A 24985-nucleotide genomic window follows, 5' to 3' on the forward strand; every position below is an offset into this window, starting at 1 on the left:
TGAGCTAAAAGATAATTCATATTTCCACACAACTTTTCAAACCGTCTCATATTCTTTGAGGGATTATTTTTACATCTTTAGCATATTGAGTTAAACATATATTCACATACAAACTTCTAAAACTAATCGATACCTATACCCTTTTTTACTAAGGGCAAAAATCTTAGCACTTTGTAATCCCCCTTCTTGCTCATTAACATTCTTGTTTGCTGCAGTTATTTAAGATTTTAATTTTACCTTTATTGTGGGGGTGGGGATGATTCTCAGCACCTCACCACACATCTGTCAGGGAAGACTTGCAAGTGCTAGGATGCTGACTAGGATTCAGGAAATTTCCACAATGAGACAGACCAGGAAGAAAGACCTGGCAATCTGCTTCTGAAGATCAGCCAATAAAATTATATGAATCACAATAGCTCAATCGGAAATTGATCAAGGATGATATAGGCCTAGACAGGGTGTCATTTCATTGTGTGTGGAGTTTTATGAGGGATGGTTCCTCCACACCAACTAACAACCACAACAATGTCCATATAGATTCCTCATTGGATCCAGTTTTCCTTTTATGATAAATCATGAACAAACCTGAATGCTAGAAAAAGTCGGTAGGTGGCAGTTTTTGAGTTTTGGTCTAGTTAGAAATACTCTGAATTTTCCACTTTAAAGTTTCTAGGAAACGAGGAGCCACATAGCTAAATGTCTTACAAAACTATATCCTGACTCCCCACCTATTTGGCTGGGTATAGAACTCTTGATTTGAAATAATTTTCCTAGAGAATATGATTTTAGAAACCTCTGCTTACGATGGAAACCGAAATCAAACAGTGCATGGCGCATATTCTGACTCGTTGCGGCCTTGTATAGGGTTTTCAAGGCTAGAAATCTTTATGGGATCAGAGACCTGCAATTTGTTCCATGGAGGGGCTGGAGGATTTGAACCACCAGCTTTGTGGTGAGCAGTCCACCTCTTTAGACAGAACCACCAGGGCTGTCTCCTTAATCATATAGCCCCGTTAGTTCATAAAGATACATGCAGATATGAACTGATCTACATTTCTTTGGCACAGTATTCAGTGCCCTTTTCCATGTAAAAATGTGTCTTTTCATTTTTTCCCAAAACCATGTTATCAGGTGTGGCTACATGCTTATCATTCTATCAAGCAGGATTGTACAATTGCTACCAAAATCAATTTCAAAACATTCTCTTCTTTCTTGAACTCCTTGATATAAGTTGCCCTTTACCTCCCCCTCCCCAACTGTACCCCCTACCCAGGAGCACTTATTCTGCTTTCTCTCTATATAGTTTCATCAGTCCTGGGTTTCATATACAAAAAAAAGAAAACAAAGAATAAGCAACCAAAATTCAAGAGGGTTACCTGCAATGACAAGATACATCAATTTTAAAACCATGAAACAAACAAAAAAAAAACCAGAGACAATATTGAAAAGCTGATCTTTACCGAGAGCAGCCCCAATGCCCCCCTTATATTTGTGTGTTTATTTTTATTATGAATAAACTGGGGGTTCACATTTCAGACAATCGTTTTTATAGTCATTCTTTGAGATTCTTATCATAGCCCATATTAGCTTGCCATAACCACCCCTTCCTTTGATTTTTCTCCCTCTTGTAGATTACTATCTTCTTCTTCACCTGCGTTAATACCTGTCCACCACCTAGTCTATACTTCATTTTAACCCCTTTGCCCTCTCCACCTTGGTAACCTCCAAAGTCTGTTTCTTTTGATAGGAGATTTTTTGCATTATTTTTCTTTATGGTAGTGGTCTTATACAATATTTGCCCTTTTTTGATGAACTAGTTTTACTTAGTATAACGCCCTCCAAATCCATCTAGATGATGAGGAGTTTTACAGTCGCATCCTTATTCTTGAGTACTTTGTAGTATTCTGCTCTGTGAATCTACTACAGTTTTATTATGCCTTCTCCTATTGATGGGCATGTGGGTTGCTTCCATCTTCTTGGGAGCAGTACCATGATGAACATGGATACGCATCTGCCTGTTCCCACGATGCTTCTCACTTCTTCAGGGCATATACACAGTAGAAGGATCGTTGGGTGATAGGGAATTTCTATTTCCAGATGTTTGAGGTAGAACCATGTGACTTTCCACAGCATTTCCATGTTTTTTACAGTCCAATCAACCCTTTATGAGGGTTCCCGTCTCTGAGCCCTCTACAGTATTTGTTGTTTCCATGTTTGTTTTTGTTTTTAACTCCCCTGTCATTATTGGTGTAAGCTGGTTTCTTTTCATTGCTTTGATTTACATCTCTTGGATAACTAGTGATCATGTGCATTTCTTCATATGTCTTTGTGGCAATTTGGAAGTCATCTTTGCTAAACTGTCTGTTCATGTTCTCTGTCATTTTTTCAATTGGATTTTTCATTGATTTCTTATTGAGGTTTTACAGACTAGGCCCTTGTCCATTGTTCAGTACCAAACAGTTTTTTATTCCAGTCCAAGGGCTGTCTTTTAACTCTTTTGATTATGAAATATATCTTTCTTTAATAGTCCCAGTCATCTATTATGTCTTGAATTATGTGTGTTTCCTTTGTTATATTTCATAGTAGGAGTATTCGTTTCTGTCTTGCAGACTTTCTGCCTGATCACTTCTCTCTTATTGTCTTTACATCTTCAGAGTTAATGTTTAGACAGTTTTTAAAATATAAAGGTTTAAATGGATTTGAGATCTCTTATAATGCCCATCCCTTTTTAGGGAAAATAATTGATGTTCCAAGAAGATAAATGAGTACTCACGAGCACATAGAGAGTTAGTGGTGAAATTGGGTTTCCAGAATCCCAGGGTCTTGACACTTTAGGTTGCTTCTTTTAAATCTCCACTTTTTGGTTCTAAGAAATTTAAGATCAGAGTTCAAGAACAAGGAAAGAACGACTAACTCTAAAAGGTTTTACATTTTGCATAATGTGAGAGAAAGAGAAAATAATTATTAAGTTCTATTGTGTATCTATACCTCATCATTATTAAGTTTGTATCCTATCTATATCAGCAAAGATGAGATTATAACCACAAATTGTTCCTCCTATTTTAGTTAACAAAAGATTTAACATTTAAGCCAACACTGACCCCTTGGGAAGCTGAATTTGAGCATGTTTTGCAATTTGCCAAACATAATTCTTGTAAGTTTTTGAACAATGTCAACCAAAACCAGGTGAAAATTGCCCTTTGTTAAAAGCTTGACTTACAGTCACCAATCTTGGTCACAATCTTGAAAGGAATCTAGAATAATTACCAATTTAACATCGAAATCATGTAAAGCTGTATGTGTTCTGGGTTCCTAATTGGCAGTTTTATCTGTAGTTGTTGGGGTTTTTCCCCCCAGGTTTATTTTTTAACTTCAAAATCAGATACATGGGACTTAGGATGGCAAAATCTCATTGCACTTTTCCTTGCTCGATTCTCATGCTATAGATTGTGTATTTCACACTCTTCCCTCCAGCCTCATCTGCAACTCTTGGGATGGTTGTAACCACCATCTCTGGGTTCATAGGGTGGGGCTTTCCTTAGGCCGGGGTTGCTATGAACACTTTCCTTTATGGTTGGAACGAAGCTCTTCAGGTTTACCGGTACAGTCACACAACAGGAAATATCTTGACACAGTTAAGGTGAATGATCTTTTCCAGACAAATGGGGAGTCTTCATTGTGTCTGCAATAACATTTTGCAAGTCGGTGTTCAATCTGCCTTAGCACTACCCAGCCTTGACGTCTTCCAGCATGCTGTTTTCTTTTCTGTTTTCGAAAGAGAAAGAAGTACTTTGCTTTCAACAAGCTGAAAAACATCACAATTAACTGTGGAGTACCTGATACACCTGTTGTAATGCCTACTGAAGCAAAAAAACAAAACAAACAAACAAAGGCCATCAAAGCCCTATCTTCCTATATTTAGGAAACTCTGGTTGACTGAGTTATTGTCCCGGGTGCAATTTATATTCTGGGAAATTGACCTTTCTAGAAGCGGCACCTACTCCTTCAGGTCACATAGCAAGCATCATCAGATAAGGAATAACTTTCCTATTAAACTATAGAGAATAAACATACTCGATTCACTTTACCTTCAGCTATTTTGCATCATTTGCTGTTCCAAGGACACATTGAATCAATGCGCTCTCTATATACTAAAGACACTCAGCAGTCAGTTGAAATATTTAACGGAATCTCATGAAATTTTACTTCTTTAGAAATTTTTCTTCCAACTAAACTGAAAGAGAAAGATTTGTATGTGATTAAATTTCCTTTTTCACAAAACTACTTGGTTGTCAAGATGAAATCAAGTATTCATGAGTAGTTAACTAACTGGCTCCTTGGTGCCTGAAGGAGCTAATATACCTTTCAATCCCAGAGTAACAAACTCCTGCAATAAAATTGGTAAATAGCAGCTTTTCCTTTTTCTTTTTTTTAAACGAAATCATTTTATTGGGGGCTCTTACAGCTCTTATAACAATCCATGTATCAATTGTATTAAGCACGTTTGTACATATGTTGCCATCATCATTTTTCAAAACATTTTCTTTCGATTTGAGCCCGTGGTATAAGCTCCTCTTTTAAAAAAATTAAATCATTTTATTGGGGGCTTGTACAACTCTTATCACAATCCACACATACATCCATTGAGGGGATGGACAGCGGAGAAGTGGGTGAAATGACATGTCAGACGGTGTGAGATATGACAAAATAATCATAATTTATAAATTATCAAGGGATCATGGAGGAGGGGAGCGGGGAGGGAGGGGGAAATGAGGAGCTGATACCAAGGGCTCAAGTAGAAAGCAAAGCTTGGAGACTGATGAGGGAAACAAATGTACAAAAGTGCTTGACACAATAGCAGCATTTTCTAACTAACTTTCTAGATGGGAAACAACCCTCTGAATATAGGAAGTCACAAAATCCACAAGATGAACCACGTATTATAATAAAAAGAAACGTTTTTTCATAAAATGTCAATTTTAGAAATAAAAGGCGGTGTGAAAACTCAAAAATCAATTTTAACGTGGGCAAAGATATAAATAGACATCCTCTAAAGAAGATATCCACCACCTGTCTGCCAGCCAGTCGTGCTGTGGTGGCTTGTAAGTTACTGCAACTCCGGAAACTATTTCATCAGTATTTCCCTTGAATGTCCCTGCGTGGACAGGTTTCAGCGTGGACAGGTTTCCAGACTAGGAGAAATGGTCTGGAAATAAACTTTTGAAAACTAGCTCATGAAACCCTTAGGGATCACAGTAGCATATTTATTTATCTAATATGATGCTAGAAGAAAGGCATCTTTGTGCGTTATGCCCAAGGGCTGCTCACTGACAGGTCAGTAGTTTGAAACCACCAGTAGTTCCTTGGGAGAAAGATGAGGCTTTCTGCTCCATAAAGATTTGCAGTCTCGGAAACCCAAAGGGGCAGTTCTTCTCCGGCCTGTAAAATGCCGTGAATCCACAGGGAGTGCGTGCGTGCGTGCTCGAAGATGAGCCCCTTCGATTAAGTCCCCACCGCAGTGCGCTCAAACACACCAGTGATCCTGAAGGTGAGGCAGGACAGGACTTTGTGGAAACTAAAAATAGTAACAGAAAATTAGTGGTGGGGGTGGTGGTGGGGGGCGGGGATGCCACTAGTCAACTGCACTCACAGTCCACAGAGGAGAGCCTCCCTACGGAGCTTTCTGAGAGAAAAGTGCTAGATCTTTCTCCCAATGCTAGGTCTTTTCCCCAATGAGCCTCTGAAGTCTTGAATTCTTTTTGTTTTGTTTTGTTTAGTTTTCTGTATGATCATTTTATCAAGGGCTCTTACAACTCTTATAAAAATCCATACATCAATTGTATCAAGCATATTTGTACATATGTTGCCATCATCATATTCTAAACATTTACTTTCTATTTGAGCCCTTGGCATCAGCTTCTCTTTTTTCCCTCCCTCCCCACCCTCATGATACCTTGATAAATGAGAAATTATTCCTTTCTTTTTGTATTAAGTAATTTTATTGGGGGCTCTTATATCTCTTATTACAATCCATACATTAATCCAGTGTGTCAAGCATATCTGCACATATGCTGCCATCATCACTTTCAAAGCATTCTCTTCCCACTTGAGTCCCTGATATCAGTTCCCCATTTCTTCCCCCTCCCTCCCACATCTGCCCTCTCTCATGAACCATTTTATAAGTTATAGATTATTATTTTCATATCTTACATTGTCCTCCGTCACCCCTCATCCACGTTTCTGTTCTTCATTTCCCTGGGAAGGGGTTCTAATTGATTCTTGTGATTGATTCCTCCTTTGTCCCCCTCCCCTAATCCTTCGGGTATCTCTACTCTGATTGATGGCCCTGAGGAGTTTATTTATCCTGCATTCCCTGTGTTGCAGGTTTTTATCTGTATTATTTTCATATCTTACACCAACTGCTGTCTCCCTTCACCCATGTTTTTGTTGTTTGGGCCCCTGGGGGGTGGATGGGTTATGTGTCAATCATTGCAATCGGTTCCACCTTCCTCCCCTTCTTCCCCACCTTCCCCCTACCTTCCTGGTACCAGTACTCCCATTTCTGTTCCTGAGGGGTTTAGCTGAACTGGATTCTGTGTGTCATGAATTCTTAACCATCGAGCAGCCAGGTCTCTCTTAACAAAATAGACAAACGGCCACAAGCCCAAATAGACTCATCACAACCGTATAGGACATTAGAGGATTGTCTGTAACAGTGTTAGATATTAGGGAAATGCAAATTAAAAACTACAATGAGACACCACTTCATATCCACTAGCATAGCTATTCTTAAAATATGCTGAGAGAAAATAATGTGTTGGTGAGACTGTGGAGAAACCGAATCCTTCATGCATTGCTGGTGTGAATGAAACAGTATGCAGACAGGTGGAGAATAGTTTGGAACTCCAGCATTTCACCATTCCTACGTACGCAAAGGGATGGACGTCAAGGACTAGAACAGTTATTTGTTCACAAATGTTCATAACAGCATTTTCACAGTACACAGAGGTAGAGACAGCCCATATCCATCGACAAATTAATGGATAAACAAAATATATTTATGCAGTAGAATAGTATTCCATCTTAAAGAGAGCTGAAGTCTGACACACGCTCTGAAGCTATCACAAGAATGAATCTTGAACATGTTCTGCTGAATGACATTAATCTGATACAAAAGGGAAAAAACTGTTTGATTCTCATTATACGAATAGGAAACCGCATAGAGTCAAACATTTATTAGCAGTTACCAGGGCCTGAGGAAAGGAGGAATGTGAAATGATTGCTCAGGGACACTGAGTTTCTGTTTCAGGTGAAGAATGTCTTGGAAATGATAGGCGTAATGGTTACAAAACATAGTGGATATAATTCATGCCATTGAGTTGTAGTTTTTGAATGGCAAATTTTATGTTACATTTCTTTCACTACAACAACATTGAAAACAGGAAAAAAACCGAGTTGTGTGTGGTGGCAGACGAGTGAGTGAGTCGTACTTTGAAAGCGGACATTGGATTCTTGCCATCCGTTGGAAGTGCCTTTTTATCTCTCCTTTCTGTAAGGTTCTGTTCTATTTTCTTGCCTGTGCCAACCCCTTTGATATGCACTTGAAGGGGTTGACTATAAAGGGTCTGGAATTGGAGTACTCATGTGAACAGGACAGCACTTGTTCTGGGGATTTTAATCATTTACCAGATGTGGCACAAATGTTCTTGAACACCATTCTTCTCTGGCTGATGTTTCTCTTTGGTCCATGTTTCATTTGGCCCAGATCAGTCCTCATCAGTATTGCTTTCCTGGCAAGTGCAGGCTGGTGGGCACTCTCAGCTCAGAGCCAACACGTGTGCATGGGAGCCACCAAGTGTGCAACTGTCCCTGTTATTTTGCCCAAGAAAGGAAATATAGCTTTGCTTCTAAGACAACATTTTTCAAAGAAAAAAGGCAAAATATTCTAATGAGAAGTCAATGTGGGAGATGACTCCTTTATTAGTTTTTTTTTAATGCAACTGAATATTTAAGAACATCTAAACACAGGCACACAAAAGCAAAACAAAAGGAAGCCACTGTCATTGAGTCGATTCCAACTCATAGCAACTCTATAGGGCAGAGTAGAACTGCCTGCCCCTGTGGGTTTCTGAGGCGATAAATCTTTACAGGAGTAGAAAGCCTCATCTTTCTCCCATGGAGCAACTGGTGGTTTTGAACTACCAACCTTGCACCCGGTCCAATGTGTAGCCCACTATGCCAAAGGATGCCTACAAATAGGCTATCATAGCTATGTTATTTGTTTTTCTAACTAGAATGTCAGTGAACAATTGGGATATGAGGAGATGCCGAAATGGTTCAAACAGCGTACAGACCAGAGCTTCAAGAGACACATGCCGAGAAAGGGAGGTGCAGAAAGAAGTTCTAAAACATGATGCAGAGATTCAGGTAGGCAGATTCAGAAGGTCAAGAGAAGCCTGGTGGCTTCTAACTGTGAGAGTGCAGGGTGAGAGGGGAGAGAGGTAGGTGATTGCTTGGCTGGGTCTGGAAGCCCCTTTACATCTGTATGTGTCAGGAAGGATGCTCCAGGGGATGGGGCAAAGAAGAAAGTTGAGAAAGAAAAGAAAGATGAGAGGGTTTTCATTTCCTCAACCATTGACTCAGGTCTTAAAAGTGAAATCAATGATCATAGCTAATTTTCTGCAATGCAGGCGCACCCCCTTTAAGATTTCCCCCCTTTAAAATTTTATTAATTAGAAATTAATGAAGATAATGTCTAATCTTCCTTCTAAAAAGCACCTGAAATGTTACTATGCCTGTCTCTGAAATGAATTATAGTTCACATGATCTGTCCTTTGCTCTGTTTACTTCAATTACTTCCATAAGAGTTCTCAAGAGCATTCCCTCTCTGTGCACAGAGTTAGCAGCGGGCACAGGGTGTATATAGACTGTCAATCAGGCCAGGACATGGAATGTTCTGTCCTCTGCATTGGCCTCCTTGTAAGCCAGTCCTATTGGAACCAGTACCATTAACCCACATTAAGGGTTTAACACCCTAGGCACAGCCTAACAACCACAAATAAACAAAAAAGTTACTGCCGTCAAGTTGATATCAACTCACAGAGACCCTATGCACAGGACAGGGTGGAACTGCCTCCTATACGTTTCCAAGACTAATTGTTTACAAGAGTAAAAATCCCATCTCTCTCTTGAGGAGTGACTGGTAATTTGTATTGCTCACCTTGCAGATTACAGCCCAATGTGTAACCACTGTATCATCAAGATTCCTACCTAAAGCAAAAGAATTATGAAACAGGCTTGGAGTAGGAGAAATGTTGGTCAGTTATTCCAAAATCTGCAAGAAGAAAGCTGGTTGTGAGAAGAAAAAAAAAATCAAAGACTGAAGTGGAGTCTTGAAATAATTGTCCTTTAATAAAATGCAGACCAACCAGAGAAGGTTGGTGGCCTTATTTAGTGCATTTTAATTGTTTAACACAGGCAACATAAAGCATCTTTACAGTACCATGTTGGTTCATAGCTGTGATAAGATGTGAGAGAGAGAAAAAAAGTGATCTTTAGGTGATGAGATGTGGTGTTTGTCTGGCCAAATAAATAAACCCCCACCCCATGGGGAGCTGGTCAGAGTTGGCTGATGCAATTCTCTCCGGACCTTGCACTCAGCCAGGTGTGTGCTCTGCCAGGAACTAGGAAGTGCTCCCTCATCTGGCTAGGAGCACGGACATGCCTGCGTCCACCAATCATCAGCAGCCTTCCTCATCTGGCTAGGGGTGCGGACGTGCCTGCATTCACCAATCACCAGCAGCCTTCCTCATCTGCCTAGGGGCGTGGATGTACTTGCATCCACCAATCACCAGTAGCCTTCCTCGGACGTGCCGGTGCCTTCCAATCCCTGACCACCTTACTAGATAAGGGCCCAGGGCCAGCCCAACTACATATCTCCTGGCAATAAAAGGGTCATTCCAGTAGCCCGGCGGGCGTGACTCCCCCCAGGCCCAATGTTGCAGACTGTAGGACTTTATCCAGGCGGGGATTTTTCCCTAATAAAGTCTGTTTGCTTAAAATTCAGCTGATTTGATTTCTGGAGCTTCTCAACTACCTTACAATGTTATTGTAAGCTTGTAGGATTGTGTAGATTTTACTGATATGTCTTTTGTCCGATATGTTATTGCTAAATATCTTTTCCCAGTCTGTGGCCTCTCTTATTACTCTCTTGATGTAATCTTTTGATATACACAAGTGTTTTATCTTTAGTATGTCCCACTCATCTATTTTATCTTCCTCTGAGTGTGTATTCTTATTTCTGTTCGTCCATGTATTTCCTGCACTAAGGTTCTTAAGTTTTCCCCCAATTTTCTCCTAGATGATCCTGACAGTTTGGGGTTTTACCTTGAGATCTGTGTTCCACCTTGAAATTGTTCCTGTGTGTGGAGTTAGGTAAGGGTCTTGCTTCATTTTCCTACAGATAGTTTTACAGCACCATTTGTTAAAAAGGGCATCTGCTTCCCATTTTACATTTTTGGACTCTTATTGGAGATAAATTGTCTGTATGCTGCTGATTTTATTTCGGGACTTTCTGTTCTTATCCATTGGTCTGTATTTGCCATTATACTAGCACCATGCTGTTTTGACAACTGGGCTGTATAGTTAGTTCTAATGTCAGGTAATTCAAGCCCCCCATTTTATTCGTCTTCTTGAGAGGTTCTTTGACAATTCTGGGCTTCTTCCCTTTCCATATGAAGTTGGTAGTCAGTTTTTCCATTTCTCTGAAAATGACGCTGGTATTTGTATGGGTATTGCTTTGAACTTACATAATACCTTGGGTAAGATGGACATATTTACAATATTGTGTCTTCTGATCCATGAGCATGGGCTGTTCTTCGATTTGTGAAGGTCCTTTTTGGTTTCTTGTTGTAATGTTCTGTTGTTTACCTACTATAGATTTTTTTTTTTTGGTTATGTATATCCCTAGATATTTCAATTTCTGCTTGGCTATTCTGAAGGGCACTACCTTCTTGATCTCTTTTTCTGTAATCCCATCAATTGTATATAGCAATCCAATTGACTTCTTTTTGACCTTGTACCCTGCCCCTCTACCATATTCTTCTATCGCTTCCAGCATTCCTATTGTGTAGCCCTTTGGGGTTCTCAATGTATAGAATCATCATCTGTAAATAACAACACTTTTACTTCTTTCCCCAGACGAATACCTATGATGTCCTTCAATTGAGCTGTGTTATTAACTAAAGACAATGTAGAATGAAAGTGGTGGAAGGGGCAGCCTTTTCAGGTCCTCTTTTTCAGTGGGAATGTATTTGTCTTTTCTTTATTGATTGTAATGCTGGCTGTTGGTTTTTCATATATACCTTGTATTATGTTGAGGTTATTTCCTTCCAATCCTATCTTGAGTGTCTTAATTAGGAATGGCTGTTGAATGTTGTCAAATGCTTTTACTGCACCTATCGGTATTATCATGTGGTTCTTGTAAATGTGATGGATAATGTTAATGGACTTTTGGATGCTGGGCCATCCCTGCATCCCTGGTATGAATCCCATTTGGTCATGATGAAGTACTCATTTTATATACTTTTGTATTCTATTGGCCAATATTTTGTTAAGATTTTTGCATCAATGTTCATTAGAGATATCGGCATGTAGTTGTCTATTCTTATGGTATCCTTGCTCAGTTTTGGTATCAGTGTTATACTAGCTTCATAGAATGTGTTTGGAAGTTTACTATCCTTTTTTTATGTTTTGGAAGACCTTAGGTAGAATTGGTGTCAACTCTTCCCTGAATACTTGGTAGAATTCTCTGGTGAAGCCATCCTGTGCTGAGGCTTTTTTTAGTTGGTAGTTCCTTGATAACCTTCGCTATTTCTTCTTTTGCTATGGGCGTGTTCAAGTTCTTGACTCTATATAAGATAATCTGGGGAGGGTTTGTTTTTCCAGGTATTTGTCTGTGTCTTCCAAGTTGTATTCATTGGAGTACAGTCCTTGGTAGTGCTGTGTGATTCGTCATTTAATTTCATTAGGATCCATTGTAATGTCTCCTGCTTCTTCCTTCAACCTGGATATTGATGTCTGCTCCTTCCTATCCTTTGTTAGGTTTGCCAAACAGTTTGTTGATTCTGTTAACTGTTTTGAAGAGCCAGCTTTTTACTGAGTTCATGCTTTCCATTGTTTTCCCATTCATTTATCTCTTCCCTGGTTTTTTTAAAAGTCATTTTTGTTGGGGGCTTGTACAACTCATCACAATCTATACACACATCCATTGTGTCAAGCACATTTTTACATTTGTCACCATTATCATTTTCAAAACATTTCTTTCTACTTGAGCATTGATATCAGCTTCTCATTTCCCCCCTCCCTCCCTCATGAACCCTTGATAATTTATAAATTATTATTTTTTCATGTCTTACATTGAACAATGTCTCCCTTCACCCACTTTTCTATTGTCCATCCTCCTGGGGTGGGTATAGGTAGATCATTGTAATTTGTCCCCCCTATCTCCCCCCACCTTCTTCTTCCCCTCCTGGTATGGCTACTCTCAATACTGGCCCTGACCTGTTTATTTGTCCTGGATTCCTTGTGTTTCCAACTCTTATCTGTACCTGTGTACATGCTCTGGTCTAACCTGATTTGTAAGGTTGAATGGGGTCATGGTAGTGGGGGGAGGAGGAAGCATAATAGAGCTAGAGGAAAGTTGTATGATTCATTGGTGCTGCTTCACTGCACCCTGACTGGCTTGTCTCCTCCCTGTGGCCCTTCTGTAAAGGGATGTTCAGTTGCCTACAGATGGACTCTGCACTCCCCTCTTATTCACAGTGATATGATTTTTTTTTTTTGTTCTGAGTCTATGATGCCTGAGACCTGATCCTATCAACACCTCGTGATCACACAGGCTGGTGTACTTCTTTCATGTGGGCTTAGTTGCTTCTCAGCTAGATGGCTGCTTATTTATCTTCAAGCCTTTAAGACTCCAGTTGGTATATCTTTTGACAACAAGTCACCATCAGCTTTCTTCACCACATTTGCTTATGTATCCGCTTTGTCTTCAATGATCACGTCAGGAAGGTGAGCATCATGGAATGCCAGGTTAATCAAACAAAGTGTTCTTGTATTTAGGGACTACTCGAGTAGAGGCCCAATGTCCATCTGCTTCCTTAATACTAAACCTATAAGTATATGTACATTGATCTATTCCCCATCATCATATGTAAATATATTTACATATGTACATGCCTTTATTTAGACCTATATAAATGCCCTTTTCCTCCTAGTTCTTTTCTCTATTTCCTTTTACTTTCCTCTTGTCCCACTATCATGTTCAGCCTTCATTTGGGTTTCAGTAATTCCTCTCAGTTACATTGCTCTTGATCAAGCCCTATCCCTCCTCACCATTGGTTTTAGATCACTTGTTGTTCCCTTGTCCCTGGGTTTGTTAACACCACTTCTTTACCCCCACTTCCCCCTCTCCCATGTCCCCTAGGAACCATTGGTCCTGTTGTTTTCTCCTCCAGATTGTTTATCCTGAGTATCTTACCTAGATAGACCTGCAGAAATAATAATATGCACAAAAACAAGACAACAAACAAGAGCAAAGCCAAGCAACAAAATAAAATGAAACAACAGCAACAACGAAAAAACCAATGATACACACACCCAAAAAAGCCTATAAATAGATCGAGGTCTGTTTGTTGACCTTTAGGAGTGCTTTTCCAGTCAAGTCTGATGGGGTGCCATGCCCTGGCCCCAAAGTCTATTTTTTGTATTCCCCGGGGACTTCATTGCTCTGCTCCCCTTGCTGTTCTGTTGCACACCCTTAGTGTTTCACATCTGTGTGGTGTGGTCTAATTGGTGCCATTCCCGCACCGTGTCTTTAGTGATGCCCCCTATAGTGCTATGGGTCATTGAGGGAAGTCATGTCTTGTAGTGGGACCGGCCCTATGATCCTCTCTGTGCTTTGGTTGCTCTGAGCAGGAATATCGTCCTCAGGGCTTGGTGGGCCAGGATGTGTTCCACTCTCTCTTTCTCCCCCTTCATTTGCTCCTGTGTGCTTTGATCAGTTATGTGCCTCTCTGTGAGCTGTAGTTTCAGTTTTGTTCTCTGAAATAATTCTTCTCAGGGGAATGTCCACATAGCTGGAATTGGAACTGGGTCCTCAGACCTCTCTATTGCGTCCAGGCTTCATGCTGGTATGTTGCATTCAGGTCTTGGAACACCAGGTTGAAATCTGGTCCCTCTTTCCCTGTGGAGATATAAACAATATCCTGTCCTTGGGTGGGTTAGTGCCCTGTTCCCTGATACCCATATCTTTTCTTTCTTTTCATTTTTCTCCCCTTCCTTTTTAGTTTCTTCCCTCATTTTTATCATTTCTTTTCCTTTGCTATTAGAAGGATTATTCTGTTGACTCTGTTTCAACTGCTGATGGTTTTGTGATAGTCTCAACCATAAGTCTCAGTTCCTTCTTCATATGTGAATTTATAACACTAAAGCTGCTGCCAAAGAGTACTTTGGAGTGTTGAAAAGCAGAGTTTACTTTGAGGACTGATGTGCCTTATCCAAGCCATGGTATTTTCAGTTGCCTCCTATGTATGTGAAACTGACTTGGAGAAGGAGAGATGTTGGTGAGCTATTCTGAAATCTGAAAGAAGAAAGCTGCTTTTGCTGGGGGGAAATGTATATCAGAGATTTCAGTGGACATGGGATATGGGAAGGGGAGCAGGAAGTGGGAGCTGATAGGAGTGATGACTGTATAGCCCCACTCGTGGGAAGCTAATACCAGAATTGTAGGTGAATGGATACATTGGATGGTGTAATATGCAGCCAAATATGTGTGTGTGTGTCTGTGTGTGTGTGTGTGTGTGTGTGTGTAAGGGTGGGGAAAGAAGGGGATAAAGAGTTGACATCAAAGAGTTCAAGAAGAAAGAAAATCTTTTGAAATTGATTATAGTATCAATTGTACAATTATGTTTGATCCATTTGAATTTTGTGATGTTATGACATATGTAAGAGCTCCAATAAAATTATTAAGAAAAAAGATAGAGAGAGAGATGTGATCTTTAGATTGCCTGAGTTGATCAGGGCATTTGCTCTTTATCTGCTCCTACTCTGAGAGAGGAACCCTGACATCATACTGGTTAATTATGTGTTGGGCTGCTAACTACAGGTCAGCAGCCTGAAACCACCAGCCACCTTGTGGGAGGGAGAATGGGTTTTCTACTCCTAAAAGGAGCTACAGTCTCAGAAACCCACAGGAGCAGTCCTCCCCTATTGGGTTATTCATTACAGGTCAAAATTGACTTGATGGCAGTGAGTGTTTTGGAGTCTAGGGGAAAGCTATAATATGGGGGAGCTTCAAAAAGTTTATGGAGAAATTTTATTCTCTTTTAATTCCATTTTCCATGAACCTTTTGAAGCTCAACTGTATGGTGTATGTTCTTTATGTCTATCAGTTCTCGGACCTGCATTTCTCCCACAATACTTTTCTCTTTAGTTTGATTCTGGCTATGTTTATGCTATAAATATGCTACAGGAAAAGAGATAATTTATCAAGAACCATGGTCTAATTGAACTTTAACCCAAGTTTATTTATTCTGCTTCCAAGAAAAAAATATCATAGTAGCTTGCATACTCTGAAAACTCCCACCATGTGACATGAAATTGCATTTTACTATTCTGATAGCCAAGAATTTCTTCCTAATGATTAATTAACCTATGTAATTTTTTCTGCTACACTGAATCTGAGGACCCCTTTTTACAAACATACATGGGAGAACAAAGACCTACAACCCATAGTAGAACATGTCTGAAATTCTGGACTCCAGCATTTGAAAGAGCCAATGACTTCATTTTGCTCTAGTCCCAGATTGCCCACCCCTCAGCTGTTGCAGATGGTCATGAAGGACCACGCTTGAAACCATGCATATAAACTTCTAAAAATACATTATCAGCATGGTAAGCCAAACAAACAACCTATAATCTAAAACTGACATTTCCCTGTAAGTATTTGGGAATGATTAAACACCTTGACATTTTCTTTTCTACCTTAAACATCCTAAGGACTTTTAGCCTTTCTGCTAAGAACCAACTTTTAATTTTTTTAGTGAATTTTTGCCCTTCATCTAATCTACCTTGATTCATCAGTCACTAGGGATAAGGTCCAATTTCCCTGACCAGCATCTTTGGGTTGCTAAGGGTGAGGTCAAGACACCTTTTTTGGTCTCCCATTGTGATGGCCATGTTTTTCTGAATGACAGATCAAAGAAAACGTTTGAATAAGGATTTTGTGAAACATGTTCACATGTGAGAAGAGGCATAAAATAATCACTCCAGATGTTTTCACAGTTCTGGGACATGATAGGAATTTCTGAGACATCGTATCCATTTTAATTTGAAAATAGAGCTAGCCTGTAAGTTCTGAGACATACTTCTCCTATGAGTTTCCAAATATTATTGTTAGATTTTTTCTTCTTTTTAATAAATAAGACCTTCTAAAATCATACTGATAATACATAATCCAAGAAACATTTGGAAAGAAAACAATGTTTCTTAATGTATTCAATATCAATCTCTCCTTAGTGGATGAACATCATCTTTCAGTTCAGACATGCAGTTACACAGACACCAAAGGCAGCCTCAGTCCCTTCCAGGAGCGCTAACAGGAGTTCCTAACCTCAGCATTTCACGTTATCAATTGGCAAACAGACCTCCTTCAGTGATTAAGGCACAACTGCATGCCGTTTTCAATTCCTTCTTGTTTGATAAATGGAAGGGAAACAACTTTTTAGTTTTGTAAACTCTATTAAGTACAGGAAGTAGCTTGAGAAGTCTGCCTCTCTCCACGGGGAGACTTTGAGAAGTGTTTGTCACAGCTGTGGATGAGAAACCAGGGAGGATTTGGGGTGTTAATAAAGACATCATCCGAGGGGATTTTCACTTAGTGCCCTTGAATTTCTTCAAATTGGTTTCTATTTTGGTCTCTCACTGTTCTTTGCTCAAACCAAGAAGACATACATCAAAAGGCTCTGACAGGACATTCATCTTTTCTAAGGCTTCTGTTATAAAGGCTGTTTTGTGTTGTTGATTTATCCCTTTGTATGAAGAAATCTTTGTATCATCCTGCCTGAGAATAAACTTCCAAGAGGATAAAAAAAGAGAGAGAGAGTGAGAAAGTGAGAGAGTGAGAGCAACAAAGATATAGGCACTTTCTTGTATACTGTCTCTTACTTCATTAGATTCTAGCAACTTCTATGAAGGGATAAATGTTCAAATTTTGTTATATGGTACTGTGCTTTACTTCTGCTAGGTAGAAGGCAGGCTGTTACAAAACTGAGACTTCTTTTTGTTTCTCCATCAAACCCAGAACCCACCTTCCATTTTTAAACAGAAGAACAAGGATGCCACTGACAGAATTCTCCACTTACCAGATGGAACAGAGACTTGATTTCACACTCCCAGATTACTTACCTAGACTTACCTAACACAATGTAACATGCTAAATAACAAAGTGGGATCAAAGGTGAGCAGCTAATCAGTTGTAAAAAGATCAGATTGGAATGCAAATCTCCTACTCAAGTCCCACTCCTGATGCAATTGAAGGGAAGTTTCCTCACCTAGTTCCTATATTATCACCCTGTGGGAAAGCTTGTTTGACTTTTGCTGGATGTGGGTCTTGCTTCTGTCTCATCAACCTCAGTTCTTTGGATGTCTACCATGTTGTATGCAGACCCAGGAACCTGCTCTCTGACATGCTGACCTTGGATGCAGTCATCTCTTCTGTCACAAGCCCAATCTGTGGCCTTGGATTTGTCCACAGCCCCCAGGCTGTGGGGAGTGGGACAGAACTTACCGCCTCTTACAACTGTGTGAGTCATTTCCTTGATATAAGTTTCTCTGTCATCATTTTTTTAATGATGGAAAATTTAAACAGCAAGGTTAAATGGAAAGAAAAGATAAGTAAAGTACTACTAAAGAGGAAGAACAAAACAGGATGATTTACTTCACAAACACTTCTATAAAGCCATGATCTTCAAACAGGTTAATGCTTGACAGACACATAGAACAACAGAAGAGAACTGAATACTCAGATGTAAAGCCCTGTGAACAGTTCATCTTTGACCAAGGGCTAAAATACATTAAATGTGGAAGAGATTGTCTATTTAACAATTGATATAGGGAACACTAATATCCATTTCCATAAAAATGAAAAAGGACCTACATCTTGTACAACATACAAAAAATGAATTCAAGATGTATCAAAGACCTAAATATAAAACCTAAAGCTATTAAACTCATCAAAAAAGGTAATATGAACAAACATAAGGGGTTAATACATGACATGGAACATAACTAGAAATACCTAAACAGCAAAAGATAAAATAGATGCTTGTGGCTTCCTAAAATAGATACTTCTGCACATCAAAAGAGTATACTAAAAAAGGGATAAAGAGTAGCAACAGATATGTTTTTTCCCCACAACATATCAAACAAGAGAATAATCTCAAATGTTTATTAGGAGTTTTAGCACCTCAACAGCAAAAAGACAATAATCATATAAAAAATTGTCAGGAACATGAGCAAACACTTCACCTAGGAAGATATTCAAGTAGCTAACAAGTATATGAAGTTGTGTTTGTGATCATTAACCATTAGAGAGGTGCAAATCAAGACTACAACAAAATGGCAATATAATTTTATCATTGCATTAATAACAAAGTGAAAAAATTGCTAAGTATGTGGAAAATTGAACTCCTCATACACTGCTAATGGAATTGTAAAATTATACAGCCACTGTGGGAAAAGAATATGGTCCCTTGAGGAATACAAATACCATGTGATCCCACAATCCCACAAGTGAGCATGTATCTTACACAATTAAGAATCTTTTCATGAATACATGTATACACATCCATGTGCATTGTAATACTAGTCACAGTTACAAAATAATTCAATGTTCATTAATATATGAATAGACACACAAACTATGTAATATTCACACAATAGCATTCCAGAAAACATTAAAAAGTAATAACCCAACCCAACAACAATTTCCCCCCCCTTGGTATTGTGGTTTTTAGGCTTGTTCTTGGGGTTGGGGGGCACTGATTTAGAAAATTGTATTGGCTAGACCACATCAGTTCTAGTTTCTATATGGTGTTCCACTATATTTTCAGCTATGAAGTTATACTAGTTTATTAACTTATCATCCTAGCTTTAAATATGAGAAAAATTCAGACCCACAATATACAGTATAAGTCAAAAAAAGTAAGAAATAGTTGAAAATTAATGAGATATTTAGGATTTCCAAGGGAAGATGTATGTGGACCCATGGTGACTCTTTGGTTACACATTGAACTGTCGATCATAAAGTCAGTGGTTTGAACCCATTAGTCACTCCACGGCCTTTAAAAGATTGGAAGGTTTGGAAACCCAAAAGGGCAGCTCTTCTCTGTCCTATTGGGTCACTATGAGTTAGAATTGATGAGATGGCAACAAATTGTTCTTTTGGTATGGAAGCCTGTACAATATATACAGAAACTACAAATTGGATACTGCAAAGCCAGGACATAGCTTGAGAAGAGTGGACATTTTAAAGAAGAGAATTGAAAAGGCACCTAAATGAAAAGGGTGAGGGCAATTTAGAATGTTGAAAATATACAACTTCATAGCAATTTTCATAAATAAGAAGGGTTACCTCAAACACCCAAAATAAAGTACCACTAGGTGGAGCATCAAGCAACTCATTCTGAGTTTGTACACCCAGAGGCATTGTCTGGGAAGGTTCTCTCTGGCCACAGTGAATTTTTTGTTTAAGCAGTTTTGTTTGAACCTTGTTTTTTGTGAAGGCTGATTTAAGAGGACAACGTGAGGCTGTGAAATTTTGTTTCCTGATCAGGAAAAATGCCGCAGAAACTGTTGTGATGTTGAACACAGCTTACAGTGACAGTGCTATGGGGAAAAACTCAAGTGTACGAGTGCTTTTCTCATTTCAAAAAAGGTGAAATGTTGATTGATGACAGACCTCATTCTGGACGTCCATCAACTTCCTGAATGGATGAAAATGTGGACAAAATTCTTGCGTGTGTGCTCAAAGACCGACAGTGGACCATTGAAGAGATGGGGAAGTTGTCTAGTGCATCTTGAAGCTCGGTTCAGTGAATTTTAACAGAAGATTTGGGAATGAGAAGGGTCTTGGATTCTGACTGACCAGAAAAAAGAGCATCGAATGGAAACATGCTGTGCTTTGAAAGAACAGCTCTGAAGCGACACAGACATTTTCCCAAGGTCATTACTAGTCATAAGACATGGTGCTTTTCTTATGACCCTGAAAGCAAACATCAAGTCAGTGGAAGACACCATTGTCACCTCACCCCCAAAAAGCTCCTCACATGAAATCAAAGATCAAGATGATGCTCATTTTTTTTGGTTGATGTGAGGGGGCTAGTGCATTTGGAGTTCATTCCACTAGGTCAGACTGTTAATCAAGCTTTCTATTTGGAGGTTCTGCAAAGATTGGGTAACAGTGTGCAACCAAAAAGGCCTGATGTGTGGCAGATGGGGGACTGGTTTGGCCAACACAACAATGCACCTGCTCATGCAGCCAGCTCAGTGCACCAGTTTTGAGTTAAAAGCAGCGTGCCTCTCTGCTCCACACACCTGACTCACACTGCTGGGTTCTGTGCCAGCCTCACATTTGTTTTTATGTTTGAGCCCATTGATGCGGCCAGCATGCCAGTCCAGCTTATCAAAGGTCTTCCTTTTTCTCACCGTCTCACTACTTTACCAAAGCATGCCATTCTCCTCCAGGGACTCGTCTCTTCTAACAGCATGCCCAAAGTCTGTAAGGTGAAGTTTCTCTGCTGTCCTCTGAGGAGCCCTCTGCCTGTACTTCTTCCAAGGCAGACTGGTTGGTTCTTTTGCTATCTATGGTGCATTCAGTAGTCCTCATTGGCACTATACTTCAAATGCATGGACTGTTCTGCAGTTTTCCTTATTCAATATCCAACCGTCACACGGATATAGGCTATTGAAAATATGATGGCTTCAAAGTGACATTCTTGCTTTAGAATCCTTTAACGAAGTCTTGAACAGCAGACTTGCCCAATGCAGTGTACCCTTTTAGCTCTTGACTTCTGCTGCCATGAGCTTTGATTGTGGATCCAAGCAAAATGAAATTCTTTACAATTTCAATCTTTTCTCCATGTTTCACTATACTCTGTTTATTGTACCTACTGGTCCAGGTATGAGGATTTGGGTTGTAATCCATGCTGAAAGACGCAGTCCTTGATCTTCATCAGCAAGTGCTTTATGTCCTCTCACTCTCAGCAAGCAAGGTGGTGGCATCTACAGCTCAAAGGTTGTTAATAAGTCTTCCTCCACGCTTGATACTATACTATTCTTCATATAATCCAGATTCTCTAATTATTTGCTCAGCATTTAGATTGAATAAGTATTGTGAATAAGTAGTGTGATACAAACCTTTCCTGATTTAAACCATACAGTAGTCGTTTGTTCTGTTCACACAACTGTCCTTTGATCCATGTATACGTTTCACATGAGCACAAAGTAGTTTCTCAGGATTCCCATTCTCCTCAAGTATAGACTCCTCAAGTATAGACTCCTCAAGTATAGACTCCTCAAGTATAGACTCCTCAAGTATAGACTCCTCAAGTATAGACTCCTCAAGTATAGACTCCTCAAGTATAGACTCCTCAAGTATAGACTCCTCAAGTATAGACTCCTCAAGTATAGACTCCTCAAGTATAGACTCCTCAAGTATAGACTCCTCAAGTATAGACTCCTCAAGTATAGACTCCTCAAGTATAGACTCCTCAAGTATAGACTCCTCAAGTATAGACTCCTCAAGTATAGACTCCTCAAGTATAGACTCCTCAAGTATAGACTCCTCAAGTATAGACTCCTCAAGTATAGACTCCTCAAGTATAGACTCCTCAAGTATAGACTCCTCAAGTATAGACTCCTCAATTAGCCATAGTTTGTTATGGTCAATAGAAGGAAGACCTTCGTGCAGTCAGTAAAAATACAAATAGAAAATATGAGGAAGGAATCAGCTGTCTACTTCTGCGGAATTAGCCATTGTAAACCTTATAATCAGAATAAAAACATTGTCTGATGCTGGAAAACTCATGAAAAGAAGCAGTACGTTGTCAGGGATTGTTCCAGAAGATGGGGTTTTAAGTCAGAAGACACTCAAAATATGACTGAGGAACAATTTGCCTTCTCAAAGCAGATTTGACCTTTGAGTTGGTTGCTGCGAATTTTAACCACTGCCCAGCAAAACGCAAAGCTATTAAGAAGGGGGTGGAAATAAAATCTGGATTTATTTCTTCTTATCAGCATTAGCTGAAATGGTCATTCATTGGTTCCTCTAGTTTGAAAATCCAGACGTGGAGCTCACTTCAGGAACCTAGTTCACGTTGATGACATTATTTCTCTCTTAGTGCAGTCAATTTCTCTGAGTTAGCCACATGGAGCACACGCTTTCTCCAGCAGAAGTAGGTGGGTTGAGCATAAGTTATAATGGGAATGGCCACATCAGAGTACTAGGTTCCCAACATTCATGTGAGTCTCAGCAGTAGGGTAAGTTTCTAATTGGGTCTGCTTGGGTCATATTCACATCCATTCGGTCAGTTGTCAATATTAGTTGTTATCAAGTAGATTTCAAATCATGGGGATCCCACATAGGCCAACTAGTGCTTCTACACAGGGTCCTTAAGATTGTGACCCCTTAGAACCAGATCCTCAGGCTTGTCTTCTGAGGCACCGCTAGGTGGGTTCAAGTCAACAACCTTGAAGCTCATCGCCCAGCATTTAACTTGTTGTGGCTCTGAGGGAAGAGGGATGAAATGTTACAACTGGCTGAGTCTGGTCTACATGCGCTCTTCCTGGGAGTGCAAAACCATCTGCCTTACTGGGTTGAGGAGTTGGAGAAGAAAAGTTATCAAAAATAACGGATGTTAGAATGAAAAGAAGCAATTTGTGCCCTGAAAGACAAACAAACTTACTGCCAGATTGACTCTTGAGAATAGTGATTCCCAAATGCAGCATAGTCCTCTTTGAGAGTTATACAAGACTCATTTGTGGGGCATTGCCAAGCACCACAAACTATCCTACCATCCTGAAACATCCTCCTTCCAATGCATATGCCCCTTTATGAGAACCATTGCCACAGTGATCCTCTTGAAGAATGGAATAACTTTCCATGCCATGGGCGGACAACTGAAGAGAACGGGTGAAGGGCCACAGCTTCCAAATGAGAATTCCTGTAAGCTTGGAGCGTACACTTGGAGCTAAACAGAATGGCCTGTGCATGATTGTATCGTTAAAGTGCAGAGAGAACCTCCCCTGGAAGGCTCCAATTCAACTCATTGCTGATGTGGTTCTCAATTTTGTCTCTTCTTTCACCTGAATTCTCCTTAGGCTGTTAATGCTAGCCAGAGGTGAACCTCCTGGTTTCTCTTTCTAGGAAGGACCGGTTGCTCAGCTGCCGGCTTCTCTAGCATTAGCTTCTGTCATCGTGTAAATGGGGTCTCGTGACCAGATATGGAAAGCTGATGGGCAATCTTTGCTCCAGGACACCAGTCAAAGTAACCAGACTGTGTCTTCTACATCGCAGTCCTGGGCTTTGCCAAATCTTGTGTCTTCCCCTTCCTCTCACAGGTGTGGATCTCATATAAACATCTTGCACCATAATCTATCTCAGCATCCATTTCTGGAGAGACATCAACTTTTCTCCAAGACTAAAATATTCTAACACTATCAGGTTTAACCATTATTGGCTATTCTGAGTAAATAGTTGTAGCCTACTGTAAGTCTTAAGGAGCCTTGCTGATAAGCACCGGGCTTCTAACAGCAAGATGAGCCATTCCACAAGAGAAAGATGAAGCTGTCGGGCGCGTAAAGATTTCTGGTCTTGGAAACCATATTGGGATTTCAGGAGGGAGCAGGCAGTGAGAAGAAGAGGCAGGAACTGGAGTGTGACCAAAAGCTAGGTGGACACCATGGCTGGGATCTCACCACTATCGAGGCAGTGCAGCCCCACATCCAGGTTCTGCAAGCGCAGGCCAATGATACTGCGGACAGGGCCTCCAACAGAAAGGGGAAGGGACAGGCTGGGGCTGAGGCGGCCTCCTGCAGCCATCGGATCCAGTTGGCTGAGGCGGAGCTGGACCACACTCAGGAGTGCCTGGCCACTGCCCGGCAGACGCTGGAGGAGGCAGAGAAGGCGACTGATGAGCGGGAGAGGGGCACGGCGGTGATGGAGAACCGTGCCTTGGAAGAGGAAGGAAACGTGGACCGCCAGGAAATCCAACTCAAGGAAGTGAAGCACTTTACACATGAGGCAGACCGGAAGTACGAGGAGATGGCTCCTAACTTGGTGATTATTGAAGGAGACTTGGCACCCACAGAAGGGAGGGTCGAGCTGGCAGAGTCCCGTTGCGGAGAGACGGATGCGCAGATCAGACTGATGGGCCAGAATCTGAAGTGTCTGAGGGCTTCTGAAGAAAGACACTCTCAGAAAGAAGACAGATTCTTACTGATAAACTCAAGGAGCCAGAGGCCCGTGCTGAGTTTGCTGGAAAAGATCATTGCTGATATGAAAGATCAGCTGAAATGCACCGAAGCGGAGCACCTCTGTACTCTGCTTGAACTGAATGAGATGCAGAGCACCCAGCCCAGCTCCTTCCCGGACCCCGACTTCGATGCCTCAAGCTGACCTTTACACTGAGGGCTGATCTTTAATGGATGTGTTTTCTCCTGGCACTTGGCACTCTTCTTCCACCCCACATCCTCGCCCCAATTCCCGTTTAAAACAAACAAACAAAAATGCATCTTATTTTTAATCCTCGGTCAAACAGTCTCTGCCTGTCCCCAGAGATTCCAAATGAGCTAAGAGCTAAGCATCGTTGAGAAGAATGTTGTAAGGGAACATAGGCACCAGTGCAAGTGTCTTTCAAAGCACGTT

The 24985-nt window shown here is 40.4% G+C and overlaps 1 pseudogene; it reads left to right on the forward strand.

The window, feature by feature from the left end:
- The first annotated feature begins 8316 nt into the window (after positions 1-8316).
- Positions 8317-24736, forward strand: LOC142440346 (uncharacterized; annotated as a pseudogene).
- The last annotated feature ends 249 nt before the right edge of the window (positions 24737-24985 follow it).

The sequence above is a fragment of the Tenrec ecaudatus genome, chromosome 1, assembly GCF_050624435.1.
Source record: "Tenrec ecaudatus isolate mTenEca1 chromosome 1, mTenEca1.hap1, whole genome shotgun sequence".
Lineage (NCBI taxonomy): Eukaryota > Metazoa > Chordata > Mammalia > Afrosoricida > Tenrecidae > Tenrec > Tenrec ecaudatus.